The 16,681-nt window shown below is 38.3% G+C and overlaps 1 long non-coding RNA gene across 1 annotated transcript; it reads left to right on the forward strand.

The window, feature by feature from the left end:
- The first annotated feature begins 411 nt into the window (after positions 1–411).
- On the forward strand, positions 412–6,066 carry LOC103593826. The gene is made up of 2 exons (XR_550789.1): positions 412–1,088; positions 5,410–6,066. It is a non-coding gene; the product is annotated as an uncharacterized LOC103593826 (long non-coding RNA).
- Positions 6,067–16,681: the final 10,615 nt, after the last annotated feature.

The following is a 16,681-nucleotide window of genomic DNA, read 5'->3' on the forward strand; positions in this document are numbered from 1 at the left end:
GGGGGCGTCCGGGCTCCGCGGCCCCCGGCGGCGGCGGTGGCGGCTGCTGCGCGCAGCGATGCGGGGTCCGCGCCGCGTCCTAGCAGCGACGCTGCCCCTCCCCTCGCCCAGATGTGTTAATCCTCCTCCTCCAACAAATCCTTCAACCTGCTCCCCGTCGCCCCCGCCTAAGGCGTCAACTTCTCCGAGGTTGGCGGGGGCTGCCGCCCAGGCGGCTGCTGGCGGCGATGTCTAGGCGGGGAGGAACAGCGCAGGAGCGGTGGCTGCGGCGGTGGTGGCGATGGGGACCGCGGGGCCTCGGGGCGAGGAGTCCGGGCGGCAAGTCCATAGCTTGCTCGGCTGGTGTCGGTCCTACTCCCGCAGCCGAGCCCGGAGGACAACGCTCGAGCAAGCTGCGTGTATGTGCGTGTGTGCTTGGGAGAGAAGGGACGAAGAGGAGGCTTAGGGAAGGGGGGTGGGGTGATGAAATAGGGGTGCAGCCGAGGCATCCCGACCGGCCGGAGAGGCCCCCGGCACACTGCCTACGCCAGCACCGGCTCCCGAGGATCTGAAGGGCCGGAGCGTGGAGAGTTATTGAGCAGACCCAGACTGGGGAAAGGGACCGAGTTGCTGGTGGAGTTGGGAAATTTGAGAAACCGGAGAGGATAGGAACGCAATGAGTTGCTGTTGCTAATTCAAACTGTTGTTTGCTTTCACTCGAAAAACGAAAGGATAAGAGACTGTTTTAACACTCAATTACAGGAGCCTCAGGGTCGGTCCTTGCTGGGTACGGATTTGGTGCTCTGGCCCCGGCCCGAGAGTGCGGCCTGAAGCTGTGCAGCGGCTGCTGTTACCTGCAAAGGAACACGCTTCGGAGCCCGCTGCTGCCACCTGCGGGCGGAACGCTGAAGGGCAAAACGTGTTTATCCGGGTGTCCGCCCCTGGGGCGTGGATCCAAGGGCCAAGTTTCCTCTGTAGCTCCGCACAGCGAGCGAAAGCATTCCTGACTTTGCCAGAAAGTGAAGATGTGGTTTCCAGATCCACTAGGGAACTGACTCATTGAGATGAAGTGCTGCTATGGATAAGAGTAATGGTTAGGGAGCCAAATGGTAGGCATTTCCCCAGCTCCCTCTTAAGAGATTAAGACTGATGAAACCACATCAAGCAGAGAGCTTTTGGCCTTACTGAGAAAGTGACATTTGTGTAGGATAAAGTTATGCTGGGAACCACGAATAAGGATCCCAAATGATTGCTTTCTTTGAATAAATATTATGACGTATCAGAATGACTAAATAGAAATCGAATAGCACAAAGGGAGTCTTCTCCAGAAACCTGGTACTAAATTTTCAGAAATGATTTGCCAGTCCTAGAGAGCCAAAAAGGGATTTGCTTTGTTAAATTGAAGGAACGCTGGTATTTTATTGCTAAAATGAGAATGTCTGCTTTTAATCACCCCATTTGTAGATGGGCTTTTCTTCTGAAAATTGCGTTTTTTGATGTTTAATGAAATTCAAAGAGCCCAATATGTGCCCTTACCTACTGCAGGGCCTGGCAGGTAATAGCTGCTCCACAACCTTTGGTAAAACTGAAGCCAGAAGTATCTAGTGCAAACGGTTTTCTTAGTTATTATTCGGTCTTTACACATATGTTAGCTGCTGGTATTTTGCATTGCCAAACAAAAAGAAAGCTGTAAGTAAGTGCTGAATATTGAAGAGACTGCTGCCGTATTGACAAATGCATTCTATTACCTTTTTAAATTTATCATAGCAAAAATGCACTTATGTGGATCCATCCGTAATCCTGCAATGGTTTCCCTGCAACCAGCAACAGCCAGAATAATCTTTAGACTGTATAGTTAAAATTTAAGCATGATGCTATCTGTAGCTGGCTCTGTCAGTGCCGCACCCATATTCTCTGGACTATATCCTTTCAGTACATGCCCACCTTTTTTTCCTGTGGGACTAGCCACAGGAAGTGCTTGGCTGGAGAGTGAAGTTACAGCCTGGAAAGCAACTCTCAGTAATGAATGGGTGTTGATGGATAAATATCCCAGCTTCTTCAACCCACAGATGGGAAACCCAAGACGTGCTCTAGTCCACACTATTAACATCTCCCCCATGACTGAGTCCTAGTTGCACATAGTGGTAACCTGCTCATTCATGTACTCTGAAATGGTTTCCTTCCCTTCCCTGCCCTCATTTCCCTACTCCTCTACCAGTGCTTCCTGGATCACTTCTGAAATAAACCACTTCACTCAAATCCTTGTGTCAGGGCCAACCTGAGGCACTCTCCAAGGGCTTTTATTCCTGATCTGAAATCATTGGTGCAGTATTCTCAGAAGAGGAAACCACAAACATGTTCAAGTTTGAGCATTTACTGTTACTAAGCCTCCCTCCATCATCTCTTTCATTATAGAAAACCTGTGAATTGGCACACTGCTCATTTTAAAGATACAGAAACTAAGAGAAAAACAAAGTATCTTGATCACAGGAACACATGTTCTTGGTGGCAGAATTAAAGTTTGAGGCACATCTGTTAGACACCAAAATTCACTTTCCAACCCACTGTTCTGTATTCCCTTATTGATATTTTACTATACTTCCCTGTCATTCTTTGGAATTCTACAGAGAAGTGATGACAATATATTTAGGAGAATGATCACACATATTTTGTTGTCTCGAAACTAAATTCACATCACATCCTTTAGGTACAGTATAGGCAATATCTGATTTATAAGAAGGTTCTCTAGTTAGGGATTCAATTCCATTCTTTTGGATGTCCATGCCCTTCCAGTTTCATTTCCTATTATTCCTGGAACTGAGTGTCTTAGTGGAAGAGACTGTTCATAGAAGTGCATAAAGAGGAGAGATGTCTCAAATTGGAATGTTGATTGCATTTTCATTTAGAAATAAGGTCAAAAAATATTTAGCTATATGAGATACTACGGGCTTTCATTGAGTAGTCTGAACATCACTATTGTTCATTGCCCTGTTTCTGTGGGAAAAATGTGTTACATATTCCATACCTCCAGCTGGCTCACCTTGGCCTGCTGCTTTAAAGTACTTTTCAAGGTTGTATTACATGTATCATCTCATTTATCACTCAGAACAACTCATGGAATGCAGCAGGTACACAGCCACTAAGCAGATTGCAGTCTGCTCAGCACTCAGCCACTTCAGCTAGAGCAAATGCTCAAGCCTGGCTCTGCAACTCCTCTGAGTTTTACTCAGTCTTCATTCATTGTAGTTCAAAAACATGGTGACAACAATCATGTTTATATTTACAAAACTAACAGACTTGATTCATTGAATATTTTATATAAACTTGGATTTTTTTCTTGTTTAAATAGTAATAACTATTAGGAAAATAACTATTTTCCAAATACTGATAGGAAATAAAAAGAAGAAAATTATTCAATGCTGTCCAGAAATTATCTCTGTCATTCTCATACAAACAGTCTTTATAAAAATAAGATTATGTTATGCATAATGTATTTTAACCTGCTTTTATTTCTTTTTTTCATTTAACAATAGATCAAGAACATACATATATCCAGGTGATTAACCATTAAGCTCATGGACTCTGCAGCTAGACAGTTTGGTTTCATAATCTGAACTCTGCCATTTACCGACTATGTAATCATAGGCAAATCATTTAGCTCTCTGTGCCTTAGTTTTCTTATCTATAAAATGGGAGGAGTAACAATGCACAAATATAGGGTTGTTGAGAGGATTAAGTAAATGTCAACATATATAAAGCTTTTAGAACGGTGCCTAGCACATGGTTAATACTTTAAGATTGTGAATTAACATTATTCTGCATATGACATAGCTTTAATGACCACATAAAATGCCAGGTATCACAATTATTTATTTTATATCTTTTTTTTACACCGATAGCTTTTGTGGTGGCAGAAAAATGCCCCCCTAAATAGATCCACACTATAATGCTTGGAACCTGTGAATATGTTCCCTCGTACGGCAAAAGAGACTTTGGACAAAAGATTAAGTTAAGAACCTGGAGATTGGGAGAGTATCCTGGATTATCCAGGAGGGCCCAATTCCAATCACATGAGCCCTTAAAAACAGAAAACTTTTCCAGGCTGGGAGGGGGTGGGACTTTTAGATAAAGGGGCCATGAGTCAAGAAATATAGCTATCTTCTAGAAGCTAGAAAAGGCAAGGAAACAGAGTCCTCCCTATAACTTCCAGAAGGAATGTATTCATGCTGGCAGCTTAATTTTATCCCCATGAGACGCATGTCAGACTTCTGACATACAGAACCGTAAGACAATAAATATGTGTTATTTTAAGCCACTGAATTTGTGGTGACTTGTTATAGCAGCAATAGAAAATCAATGCAGTTTGCTTCTGATGTTTCAATATTATAAATTTAATGATAAATAAATATATGGGTATGTTTTTGCCTGCATGATGATTATTTCCTTATAATAAATTTCTAGAAGGGAACTTGTGAGTCAAAGAAAGAGCAAAACTAGGTTTTTGATAAATAATGCCAAATTTCTTCTGAGAGGAGTCCATCAATTTATACCTGCAGGGAATGTACTTGCCATTTTCCCTACACCTTTACCAGTAGTAGATATTATTTTTTAAAAATTTTTCTATTTTCCATTTTAATTTGTATCTCTTTTATCCAGTGATTATTTATTAGATACCTGGTAAATGTGTTAAAATTGACTGTGGCCTGTAAATGTATCACATTGACTCTCAAATTTCTGTGATGACTTCTGTTGAAAGTTCAATTCCATTCCTTAATAAAATTATCCAATGACAGATTCTGTAGTATAGAATCATAGCTATAAAAATCCATTTATCTGTTTGGCCAAACTTCTGGCCTTCAGAGAAAACATTGAAAAGATGTTAAACCAAAATGACATATTATGCAAGGAAAGGGCCAGAGCTGAAGCTGTGATCTATGCCTCATCAGTCAGGTTTTGCATTAGATACCATTTAGGTTATACCCTACTAAATTAAATTATTTTAACTTGTAATTTATGTAAATTTTACTTAAATTATCACATGGAGTGCCATTAATGTACTCGGATCTTAGTACGTATTTGCTGGTGATCATTTTCATACATTAACTTTAATATTTTTAACATTTCAATCATATTTATTATGGGACATTCTAAACATGTCAATACATTTTAAAATTTAAGAACCTTATTTGTATTATTATTTTAGTAAATTATCTCAGAAAGGCATGAAATTTCAGGAATGAAAACATTTGTCAAAAATTAGAAAGGCCATATTTTAGTCTGTTTATTTTCTTCTAATTTGTGCTGGTATTTTATAACAAGAAGAACTGAGAAATAAGTATAAGGATAAGCCTAGTTTCTAATTATTGTTGCTGTGTAACAACCCACTCCAAAAAAAAATGGCATTAAGCAATGATTTTATTATGTTCACAGCTTCTGTGGGTAAGGAATTCAGAAACTGAGGAAAGTTAGCCTGTACTCCACCATGTCTGGGGCTTCAACTGGGAAGACTTCAAGCCTGAGATGGCTGGGAGCAGGATCATCTGGAGATTCATTCACTCACATGTCTGGCACATGAGCTGGAAGGACTTAAAGACCAGGACTACTAAGCAGAGCACCTACATGTGGCCTCTTCTTGTAGGTTGGCTTCCTCAGAATAGTCAGACTTCTTACATGGCAGCCAGGGTTCCAAGCATGAGGTTCCAGAAAACAAGGTAGAAGCTGCACTGCCTTTTATCACCCAGCCCCAAAATTCACATAGCCCCATTTCCACCATATTCTGTTAGTTATAAGGAAGTCACAAGCCCACCCTATTTGAAGGAGGAAGACCTAAAGTCCACATATTAATGGAAAGAATGCCAAAGAACTTCAGGGCCATGTTTTAAAACTTCTAACCATTGAATCATAGTTAAAGAGAATTTACTGTCTTGAAAATTAAAATAAGTAAAAATTAAAATTTGGACATGAAAAACTATTGTATTAAAATTAAAAAGTTATATTTATACTAATATTTTGGAGAAACCTATTAATTTAATATAAAACAAATTGTTGCTCTGAATTAACCAGAATAAAAATTAATAATAAAATTAATAATTTGTGCCTTGGATTGAGTGTCCCCCCCCAAATGTTGATCCCTCTTGTGATGGTGTTAAGAGGGTGGAAAATCCTATTTTGGCAATTAAAAGGTGGGGCCTTGAAGAGGTGATTAGATTGCAGGACCATGCCATAATGAACAAATTAAAAATGGTGGTCATGGGGCATGGTTCTGAGGGCTTTAAAAAGAGAGTGAATGAGGAAGTTAGTCTCTCTCTTCTCTCTCTGATCTGCCATTTTGCAATGGGATACCCTGCCTTCACTGAAGAAAGCCTTCACCAGATGTGTTCTCTGGGCTTTGGACTTCCTAGCCTCTGAAACTACAAGCAATAAATTTTCTTTTCTTATAAATCACTCAGTTCCAAGTATTTTGTTATAAGCAACAGAAATGGACTAATACAATTTGACTTTGAGTTTTATATACCGTGGACAAGGCAAATTGAGAGAACCTATCCTATCCATTGAAATGACTTCACACACTCAAGAGCAAGTTAAAAATTTCTACAATGATGAGATGAAAAAATAGAGTATTTAAAACTATTCAGTAGAATGAGACTAAATGATTCGTTTTCAGTGAGGCAATAGTATTTTTTTTCTGTGTAATTAAGATTTATTACACAGTTTGAAAGTATCTTTCTAGACCATGTAGTTACTGTAAAATTTCTTTATTTGCCGTGCTTTTCCCAGTATATCCTTCTACAACCCTAATAAACACCAATTTAATAGAATATTAGAAAGTGACAAAGAGAAATGTTAGGAAGATAGATGTAGTGTACTTACTTACATAGGATTAATTCAAAATCCTTACACAGTGGTATGTTTTGAGCTTCTGGAGGGAAGAAAAATAAATCTCCAAACACGGTTGTGTCTTTTTTATAGTGAAGATGTTCAGTAATATTGATATAGTACTCTAATCAATTATTTGTTTTCCCTTTTTGAGGGAAGGGGTGCATTCTTTAGTGGGATACTGAATTTGATTGTTCTTTTTAAATCTGTAAATGAATGAGGGAATCAGGCATTTCAGGTTTACCTTCTGTTGCTGTGAACTGGGTACAGCACCATGACTTCTTTGTAGGTCTATTTAGGCTCCCAACCTGGGACTGACCAGTAAAGACAGTGATTCTTAGATGCGTCCAAGGGAGCTTTGCCCATATGTTTCATGATAAATATGAGTACTTCTTTGATACCTCCTTATGGTTGTGTGGAGGGAGGTATGGCCAATTATCCCCACTTAGGGTATTCTTGGCTTTACTTATGCCTTTTTAACAAAACCGTGTAAGCACTTACTTCGAGACACAATAAACTTCTCATTAGTCATAATACTGTTCAGCTTTAGAACCACCTCTCTGGTATTACAACATTGTGATTATGAATCTCCAGCCAGTGCTGTTGGCTTGACTGAAGATTCCTCCATGGGACCATTGGGAATTTCTAGATACTGTCCACACATGATTTAAGTCCAGAGGACACTGGAAAACTACTCTGGACCATATCACCTAGCCTCTTTGAGGCTGCTGCCCCATGTAGGAGTTGTGGGAATGGGAAGGTGATAAAACCATTCTCCATTAGATTTTGTCTTCAATCTACACCGACCATGCAAGGATTTTATCCTCAACCAGAGCAGGGAGGAAAGAAACCATGAAGCATCTTCCCATTTGGCTGCTACTTCTACTTCTGCAACTTGTATATTTCCTACCATCCCACCAGTGGCTGAAAGTGGAGGATATCCCCCTCTTTCCCTGCCTTGTCAGGACCCCCCTCTGAACTATATCCTCTTTCTTTTAAAAGGGGACAGGAACAGAGAATGGGGTACAGGGAGAGAGCAGTCAGCAGAAAAGGAACAAATATGTTATACCTGCTAACATCTGCAAGTCGAGTGAAACAGATACCACCTCTAGGGGCTAACGTTCAGAAAACAGGGAGAGAGTCTAAAAATTACCATGACACAAAGAATTATTAGGAGCCACAAGTCAGTAGAGGTGAAGGATGGGTGTAGAGCTAGGGCTCGGGCTCGCAGACCCCTCGAGCCCGTTGTCCAGACTGGGTCACAAACCCTCCACATGCAGGCCTACGAGCCAGGTAATAGGAAAAGGTCCTTGGAGCCGTGGGTGAAGAAATAATAGGCTTTATTCAGAGCTAGGAGCAGTCAACCTAATGGCTCCCCAGAGTGTCTCTAGAAGCTTCACACATCTGCACGCCTAGTCCTTTATACTAAAGTCCATAACCCAAAACACCTGGGTGCACATGCACAATCACATTAGACAATAACAAGGAACACCCATGCACACGGGCATACCCACCTCAGATGCTCGGCAAGACTCCAAACATCCGAGGGGCCCTGGCCAGTTTTCTTATATTTTCCCAACAGATAAGGGTTATAACAGTTCTGAGCAGGTGAAGTTATTGCCACCTGGGTGAGTTAGGAAGAGAGTATTTAAGCTGGCTCAAGTCTGAAAGGTAGAAAAATCACAGATCCAGACTCAGCAAGGAGCCTGGCAAGTAGTAGCAAGTTTAGCTACACACAGGAGCCTGGAGGAGAATAAAGGGCAATGCTGTTAAAATGGCAGGTCCAAATGTCAGTCTGAAGAGTTTAGACATTTATTAAATAGGCGATAAGGAGCTCTTTATAGTTCTTGAGCAGAGTAGTGAAATGAGCTAGGCCCCAGAAAGATTTGCCTAGCAGCTGCACATAAAATATATTGGAAAAAAATGACTGCAAGTATAGGGAACCACCAAAAACTAGAGCCAGAAGTCATTGCTCTATGTTATATACTAAGGCCAAAACATATAGAAGGATATTTTTAATCCGAAGCACAAGATCTGTTCTTCTGAGTTTTTTTTAAATGTTTGCCAATATAAACATGTATGATGGATCTGATGTTCTACAGGTCCTTTGGCAAACATTTTAATTATTTGAACTCTAAGAAATAAAGATACACTTTTCTTATCAGTTGTTATAGTGACATATGTATCACCATACTCTGATCCAAATATATCATGAGCTTCATTTCTAAATAACACATGGTACATATTTTTTTGCCTCTCAATAACTCTTATTATGCCGTAAGCTTAAATGTATTAAGATATGTGTACGTGTAACTTATTAGATTTTTAATACATTCCCATTCAAATATGTCAATGTGGATGGAAAGATAGGAATTAAATGTGTCTATTTGAAGGGCAATATATAATTAAGTATCAACATTGGAATAAAGAGTGCCATTTTTAAATTATGCACAAGAGAATGTATTTATAATGTAGGGAGAAATAGCAAATTCAGGGAAATATTTGTATAATTAATTTAAGACATCATAAAAATTATTGAAAGTTTATACTTTTTACAGTTGTTTGTAGTCATTCTAGCAGGGCTATAGTAATACCAAATTATTATAGACATTTTAGGTTCCTCGGAATATAGAAACCCAAGTGTTTTTTTTTTTTTTTTTTTTTCCCTCTTCTCCTACAGGATTTCATGATTTGATTGCCCAAGTGACACTTATACTGTCACATACTTTTGTGAAATGCCTTATGTTAATTACAGTTTTCACATTTTACATGGTGAAAAAATTGTCATATTATGCGTATGCTTGAAATCTTCTTTACTAAAGAACGATTTCTGTAAAGAGGTTTTAATGGTGGATATTTCTTCTAAAAAAACCTTACTTTAACCACGTAAAAATGACTTTTTGGTAAGAGGTTTTTTTTCCACTTTTTGTTTTTTTCCTTTCCCAGAGGTGAAGTACCAGAAGCTGCAAAATGTCTTGAGTGTTCAGGTACAAGAAAAAAAATACTGTGTTACAGATAAAGTCTTAATGAACTAGAATGGTATTCATGCAAAGTAAAATTGGGTAATGGAAGTGATTAACAAATATATAGTTCTCAACAGGCTACATAATATACTAAAGGTCATCTGCAAAAAAATATTCACTATTTCAAATATTTCATATGTAGTCTTGCCTCAAAAAATCAAAAAACACATGTTACGTCAATTTTATTGATATAAAGATATTTTATAAGAGTAAACATTGAAGTCTTCTTTTCCTTGCTCATATAGAAAGCATATCCTTTGTCCTATCACCATGCTTCATTCCATGTTTCACTGCTTAAGGTCTTATTGTAGGGTCAAACAGAAAATAACACCTGCCACAATAAAAAACAAACAAAAACAAACAGGAGGATCCACCATCACAGAGGCTAGAGTATCTTGTGGTTTTCTGCATGTTCTGAGGACAAATAATATAATTCCACATTAAATAAAACATAAAGTTGAAAATAAATATGGCACTCCAAAAAAAGACATGAAAATCCAGATTTTTGAGACAAAATTAGGTAGTAGTATCTGTTTTAGGTACAATATTCCTACAGAGTACCTCTAAACGTTGAAATGTTGGGCTCCTTGTTATATTCTACTGTCACTCTTATGTTTTCTTCTTTCTTTTCTTTTGACTACTATTCATTGAGTTTTTATCAAGCTCCAAGCCCTGTGCTCATCACTTTACATATATCTTACTCATTTCTCACGGTGTCATCTGAACTAGATACCAGTATTCCCATTCTACAGGTAAGGAAATTGAGACTAAAAGAGATTAAGCAATTTGCAGAAGATGAAGGAATTAGAAGAATCAGAGCAGTGCCCGAAATCCGGTTCTGTGATTCTAGTTCAGAACTTCTAGGAAACAATGCAAATGCCAAGCCGGGGCAATATATGGAACATGGGCTTTGAAGTCAGCCAGCCCTGCATTCAATATGCCCCTTTGCTGTTTGTAATCTATGCAACATTAGACATCTGAATTAGCTTTTCTAACTCTGTGTGACTTTTTCTATAATATAGGGATAATAACATAGTACAGACAACATATAAATGAAATAACATAAAAAGTTATAAGATGATAGGGTATTAATCATTTGCATTGTATCATTGGGCACTATAAAATTAATCATTGAATAACACATATTTCCCTTTAAAATTTGTGAATACCTTCTTTCTCTCATTCTTTTACTCCTTGCATTCTAATCCCAAGCCTATAACTATTACAAGCAGTTGATAGTGGGTTCCATTTCCATGACCCTAATACGCAAGTTTATGTCTAAGATTTCAGAGGACAGAGAACCATTTTTTTTTTACCTGTAAAGCCTATAACAAACACTCTGCCTCAGAACACATCAAGCTGACATTTACCCCCCTATTTGCAAGCCTGCTAACCACACTACACCACATAGCCACATACTCTACAAAGATTGTTCCAATATCACTTGCGATTCATGGAGAAGGTTAAATTAAAACCAGCTCCCATCACAGACTATGGGCTGAAGACACACTAGTGACATTTTTCTGAACCTACACAAGGACTCAGGATCCTTTCTGGTAGAATTTGCAGTGCCGAAAGATGCTGGTATTATGTCCATGTTTCTGAGTCTTCCTGGAAGTCACTGCATCATTTATGCTTCCACAGCTTAGTGCTGAAACCTGGATCCAGAAAAATGGACAGCATATATTAGAGAGACCACCATGTACATCACTTAGTATTTTACTCCAACTCCCAGAATTTTTTTCCTGAGATAGCTGTTAGTTAACACTTTTCTTAATTAAGTGGTCATATTAGCCCACCTGACTTTAAACAATGTAATCATACCTAGAGCCTAAAACACTAAGAACTTAAACAAGTCATTCTTCTCCAGAATTCTTTTCATGATCTGTTGAAGAGCTCCTAATTCAATAGAGTGACCAGTGTCTCAGTGGAATTCAGCCAAATTCCAGGTTCTGCAATCTAGTACTTAATTGAGCATGGCTGACAGGTAGACCTGTTGTTTCACACTTTCTTCACATTAGGTATCAGATTAAGATAAACATTGGCATCATGCATGCTCAGAGGGAGATAATTCACCACCTGTAATAATTTAGGACAGCAGGGGGAGGTGTCAAAGAAGATTATTTGAAATCTGCTTGTCCCTGATCAACCTAATGGAGATCACAGGAGTCAATGATAAGACTCACATTTGCACTTGAACAAAGAGCTAGGAAGAGAAATGAATGTGGTGGCATGAGAAGATTTACTTAGTAAAAACTATCTGACAGAGAAATAAAGTCAAGGAGGTATTGACGAGGGACTATAGGACACAGAAAATGGTCAGAAAGAGCAGGGTCAGCCTGATGGTACCAGTCCTTTTCTAGGGATGAAACAGAGCTCATGTGTCCAAGACTTACTTAGCAAATGCCCCGTTACTCTCTAAAACTTGCATCATCCTGATTTTTTTATTAATCATCCATTATGATGCTTTGCATAAATGATCATCTCAATTATAGATGCTAAAATCTTTGAAAACTAAAGTAACATAGAATTCCAAAGATCTTATAGAACCATTTTGTTTTAAACTTGAAAAAATAGTATGATTAACATAAGTTCACACTGAGCTCAAAACATTTTTACATGTTCGATATATTCAGTTATGTTTGGAGGAAAGAAAATGGAAGCTAAGACCTTCTTTTACTAATGACTGCTTTCATCCCTGTTTATCACACTAAGTAAATAATGCAGAGCTCCCAAATGTAGTCATAATAAGCAATCATTTTTCAATAAAAATGGGTAATTTCTTCATTCTAGCTTCCATCTAAGTGCCTATAGAATTAAAATGTTCACTTAAAATACATTTCAAATATTAGACCTTATGATAATTGCCAAGGATCATATCTTAGAAAATTATTCTGAAAGATCACTAACTTTCCTTAAAGTTATGGCCATCTTACGTTGGTACGGAATATTAAACATTACTGTTTATCTCCTTTGCTTTCATGATTAGTGAAACATTTTTTAAAGTTAAAAATGATAAAAAGTAATGTATGAGCATTAATCTAATAAAGATATATATATTCTAAAAAATTACAGTGTCAGTCATAAGCTGGGGGACGCGGTACTTCCTCACCACTTCTGACGTTTCTCTTCATTATTGTGAGCTCCATGATTGTACCATTGTTGCTCCTTCTCAGCATTCATTTCTCTGCAGGGGATAAGGAAGGGCTTAATCTGAGAGGTAAATTCAAAAGGATAAACTGGGCCTATGCAGCTCAGCCATTCCTCACCCTGTCTAACAAGCCAGCCTCCCCATGTGCATTACGTCCTGCGTTTTACCATCCCCCTGTATGACAAGGCTATGATTATTAGCTATGCCTCAAGCTTGTTAATTAAGAATGCCTAATTTGGTATTAGTAACCTGACTTTCCTGCAAATATATTCTCCAACATCAACTTTATCAGTAATAAACGTGTTATGCTGGCTTTGAGTTGTTTTATTTACTGTATTATTCCTCAGTTGGCACTATTTATTAGGCCTGCATCCATACTAAGCAGCGTTGACTCAGTGGCTTATCACTTCAGCATTATGCTTTGGTCTGTCAAGTTGTAGGTGAGGCCTTGTGTTTTATTCTACAAACAATTGTCACAGGCTTGGTGAATGTATGCATGTGAAGATAACCACCAAAGCTTATGAAACAGTATAAGAGCAAAAAGTCATGCACTCAGTAACTATATTTTGGCACCTACTACATGCCGGAACATTCTGGATACTGGGAATATAGTAGTGGAAAAGACAAAGTCCCTGCTTTTATAGCACCTATTTTCTACTGGGGAAAAACAAACAATAAACTAATAATATAAATGCGTACAACATATATACCCAGGCTAAAAGCTGGCAGTGATAAGAAAATACATAATATAAATGTTTTACGAAAGATGGGGTGGTCCTTCTTTAGGGACCAGTTAGGGTCCTTCTTTAGGGTCCTTCTTTAGTCCAGTTAGGGAACACCTCTCTAAGGAAATAAAAGTTAACCTGAAATCTAAAAATGTAGAGATGGTGGTCATGAGAGTTTACAGGAACAAAAGGACTCAGACGGAGGAAATAGAAAGCTCAAAGGTCCTAAGAAGAACACACTTGTCAAATACAAAGGGCAAAAACACAACCAGAGAACCAGAGTGGCCAAAATGTAATAGAAAGGAATATCGAAGCAGGTGACAATGAGCCCAGAGAGGTAAGCAGAACCTGGATCACGAAAGACAAATTTGTAGGCCATGGTCAAAAAAAAAAAAAAAGATTTTATTCAAAATGAAATTAAGAATGTATTGGAGTGTTTAAAGCTTCGAATGAATGTGATCTGAATTGAGTTATTAAAATTTCACTTTGGCTATTTTGTTTGAAAGGCTGCAGACAGAGCAGATAAGGCCCATTTGCAGAGGTTCAGGCATTAGAGCTGTCCTATGGGGAGCAGGAGTGGTCAGAACTTAGAAGTGCAGAGAGCTAGAGTCAATAGTACTTATTTACAAATGGCATATGGGATGCGAGTAGGGATTAAGAATAAATCCTAGGATTTTATCCTGACCACCTGGGTGAACAAGGGTATAATTTCCAGAAATGGGGAAGACTTTTGGAGGGTCAAGTTGTGCTTTGTCTTCCACAAATGGTTCTGCTTCTATCCATAAATTTGTAATGTATTTTAGACAACCAAGTTTAAACCAAGTTTATATGTGTATGGATCTTAGAAAAAAAGTCTAGGCTAAACATATTTTATCTATTGTTCTTTGCTGCCACGTGTTAGAGGGTAGCTGAAAACTAATGGAATCAGTGACAGAAAACATTGACTGCACAGCAACATATATTATTTGACTAGCATTATTCTAAGCACTATACATTTCCTATCTAATTTATCCTTACAACAGCCTATATCATACATGGAGAAACTGAGGTTTAAAGGCAGAAATAATTTGTGCACACAGATAATAAGTGTTACACTAGCCCTTGAATTCATGTCTGCATGACACTCTTGAGTCCATGCTTACTGGGCTAAAGTCAAGAGTACAAAATGCACTTCAAACATCCAGGCTTTTAGAACAAGGGGCTATATTAGCTGTGCAACTTGCTGTATATTCTGTATAATCAACAAGAACACCCTTGGAACTCGAAGGACCTGTGTGTTTAATTTCAAAGCCACTGGAGAAAGGAGTAATTTATAATTTAAAAAGTCTAGTTTGGGGTAGAAGAACCCCTCAAGAAATGGAGGTAATGATCAATGGCTCCTAACCGAATGTCCAGAGCTTTTATCAGATTATCTCAAGAGGTAGACAATAAGTCTTAGTGTATCCAAAGTAAATCTAATTTATGCTTGTTATCCCAGGATAATTACTATTTTGCCCCCTTTAACTCATGAAGGAATCCCACTTTTGATAAAGTTATATGGTCACTCAATATTTAGAGGACTTTGACCAAAAATGCTCTGAATAGGCGACAGTGTACAAATCCCACACTCTTCCTTTTTTAAAGAGGAGTAAAGTAAGAAAGGCCACTGAGAAGACAAAGCACAACTACCACACGGGACCCTTCTACTCCCTGCTCATTTCTGTCTATTGAAGTTCAACCAATGCTCCAAAGCTCAATTTTGAATTCATTCATTTATTCCCTGAGCTTTCTCACATTAGCATACTTATGCAATCTACATGATACTTATTACAGATTACTTTCTGTTCAAGTATACAAGTATTTTTTTCCTCTCTTATTTAATTGCAAGCCTTATTTATCTTCAAATCTTTTACTAAATCTTATCATCTCAGGTGTTTAGTAAATGTTTGTTGAATTAATGTTGATAAATTGAAGTACTATGCAGGGATAACAGAAGACATGTTCGATAGTTATTGCTTTTTAAATAACATAGATTGGAGTGTATGTAAGATCTTCTACTTCCCTGCATCTTCCATAGTACAAATGAGCATATCTCTGCATATGGACAAAGAGAATCTTTTACCATAATTTTAAGATATACACTACTGGTATCATATTAGTTAAATTGGTAAGGGACTATGGAGACATTCTGGCCTAAGGTCCTATAGTGGATTGACTGTCCCCCCAAACTCACTGAAGCTTTAACTGTGTCCCCTAAGTTTTATGTATTAGAAAGAAACTTGGCCCCCACTGTGACTGATGGGAGGGTGGAAAATCCTATTATGGTAATTGAAAGGTGGAGCCTTGGGGAGGTGATTAGATTGTAGGACGATGCCTTAGTGAATGAATTAAAAACCGTTGTCAGTGGCGTGGTTCTGAGGGCTTTAAAAGAAGAGAGAGAAGAGTTTACCTGTCTTTTTCCTCTCGCTCTCTGCTGTCTCTGTTTCTACCGTCTTGTAATGTGAGGGGTCACTGTCACCACCACCAAGACCTTCACCAGCTGTGTTCCCTGGACTTTGGACTTCCTAGCCTCAGAAATAGTAAGCAATAAATTTTGTTTTCTTTATAAAATACCCAGTTCCCCAGTTCTGTGTATTTTGTTATTAGCAACAGAAACAGACATACAGTTCCAGAAACCAAATTGTAATTTAGAAAGAATTACATTAAAAGTGCAATCTAGCACAATGCTGCATTGCAGAATATAATACTGGGTTTTAACTAATTTTGGTTTGTTATTTTAAGAACTGAAAATGTGTTTTCTTAAATTGCACATGTTTTAAGAATTGTCTCATACAAACTCAAGTAGACTAAATTGATACAATACAGAGAAAACCTGGGGAGACAGGGCAAGATGGCAGACTAGAGGTGCCCAGAGCATGTTTCTCCCACAGGAAAGGATCAAAACAACT

Source organism: Galeopterus variegatus, unplaced genomic scaffold (genome assembly GCF_000696425.1).
Source record: "Galeopterus variegatus unplaced genomic scaffold, G_variegatus-3.0.2 Scaffold1425, whole genome shotgun sequence".
NCBI classification, from domain to species: domain Eukaryota; kingdom Metazoa; phylum Chordata; class Mammalia; order Dermoptera; family Cynocephalidae; genus Galeopterus; species Galeopterus variegatus.